The sequence below is a fragment of the Centruroides vittatus genome, unplaced genomic scaffold (genome assembly GCF_030686945.1).
Source record: "Centruroides vittatus isolate TY-2023 unplaced genomic scaffold, ASM3068694v2 contig_550, whole genome shotgun sequence".
Lineage (NCBI taxonomy): Eukaryota > Metazoa > Arthropoda > Arachnida > Scorpiones > Buthidae > Centruroides > Centruroides vittatus.
The window spans coordinates 152,423-154,312 of record NW_027122327.1 but is presented as its reverse complement, the minus strand read 5'-3'; the positions used below and the strand labels follow the sequence as shown (position 1 = coordinate 154,312).

General features: G+C 28.7%; 1 long non-coding RNA gene across 1 annotated transcript; it reads right to left on the bottom strand.

Annotated features, from left to right (window-relative positions):
* Nucleotides 1–972: 972 nt before the first annotated feature.
* Nucleotides 973–1,373, bottom strand: LOC136978801 (uncharacterized). Its single transcript, XR_010881291.1, has 3 exons — nucleotides 1,297–1,373; nucleotides 1,113–1,202; nucleotides 973–1,040 (listed from the first exon to the last, which is right to left on the bottom strand). It is a non-coding gene; the product is annotated as an uncharacterized lncRNA (long non-coding RNA).
* Between the last annotated feature and the right edge of the window lie 517 nt (nucleotides 1,374–1,890).

Genomic DNA, 1,890 nt, shown 5'->3' with positions numbered 1-1,890 from the left:
ATTCCTTTACAGTACACAATGATAGAGATATTTTTAAAATGTGTGAGTTTAGTCATTCGGCGTGATAAACTCTTTCGTAACGTAAGATAACCTTTGTAAATATAAATCGAATACTATAATATAATAAAATAGAAGGGTTGAGAATAGGTAATGATCTAATGACATTAATATTTGCTGTTGTTTGTTTTTTTTTTTTTTTTTTTTTTTTTTGTTTTGCTAGAGCCAGGTCGGGAATTTTTGCTAGTTGCTTATAAACGTTGAGTGATGTGTAATTATGTCTTTTGTAATTATAATTCAATCAACCATTACAGAATTAATAACAATTATTTTAAATATAAAATACTTAATAATAACAGAAAACAATCGAATGTGTCTTTTATTCTAAACGATATTCAGCACAATACTATTCGATACATCGATTTCAACTTACATGTCTAATATAATTCTAATTACAGGAAAAAATTCCGTTCAAAGTTTCAGTCATTATAAATGCGGTATTACCTGACTTTTCAGATTAATATATAATACAATGTTTCTCGACAAATTACAATTAACGACAGCGTATTTTAATGTAAAATTATTTCATAGTGTATTTCAGATTCTTCATCATACATCGTTACATAACTGAATCATAATTATTACGTCTATATCATCAACTGTTATACGTATACGTCAATAAATCTACATGCAGAAAACACCGTATTTTTATGAGTTTCTCGCTCAATTTTCGGGTGCTAATCTTAAAATTAAATCTATTTCTCATAACGGTACGAAATCAATTTTCTAAATGTCTACATTGCGTGAATCTTCATTAAATGACAGGTTACCATAAGAACAGCACCCAATATCGAACGTTAAAAGCAAATAACTTATAAATTCTAACAAACTTTAGTGATTGTGATGTTGCATTTTAACAAATAATTGTCGTTTAGCGTTGCCCTTCGAAATAAAAATCTGCTGTGGAGTAATTAAGTTTTATGCTTCGAAGCATTCTTTATGTTTAAAAGACCAGAAAATATGGAATGTAGAGAACTTCCCATCTGCAATGTTTAAATGCGTAATTCAATTTAAATTTTAAAAACAATGCTACTCAATTTTCTTGCAAATATTACCTTTATTGGAAACTTTTTTGTAATCTTAAAGTAATCTCTGCAGGACAGACACAGGGATTCTTTACCGAACCTTTTCATGAAATTCAAAATCTAAAAAGTTATTGATTTTTTTATATTGTATTATAATTACACAAAAACATAATATATCTTTACGTAGTATAACGTTCATTTTAATATATCAAACCTTTAAATTCTGTTCCAATTCGAGATCGCACTCAGCAAATCTTCTGATGTCTTGAAAAGACGTTTGCATCTGAAAAAAATATATAACACGTGTTAAAAATATCTAAAAATGTAGAAAGTACTGGAATTTCGATCAAAATACTTTACAGCACATGTGAAGGCAGATAACAAGAAACCAATTAAAATACAGACGAAAGTAAGAGTAGCGCAGAGCAAAGAAAACAAAACTTTCAACTCGAACTTTACTTCAGAAAAGTTGAAAATAAAGTACATCAGATTCGTTTCCATTAACAAAGTACCGTAAATTATTGTGAATACGAAATTGAACGGTCCATTGAGTTGATTAGTAAAATTCCAAAGTTCATCGTGTTGCGCTATAATTTCATTCAGTTGAGATTTCAAATTTGGAATGTTTTTTCTCAGAAGATACAAATTTTCTGATACTTTTTCGAATGCCTTCATTAAAATAACATAAAGCAAAACGAGGAACGAAACGATGTACACTACAGCGCCAACGAATAAAGTGTTGCACAGGCCAACTTCTATTATGCAGATAAATGGTTCATATTGAAAAGACTTTTTCTTTTCTAAATGT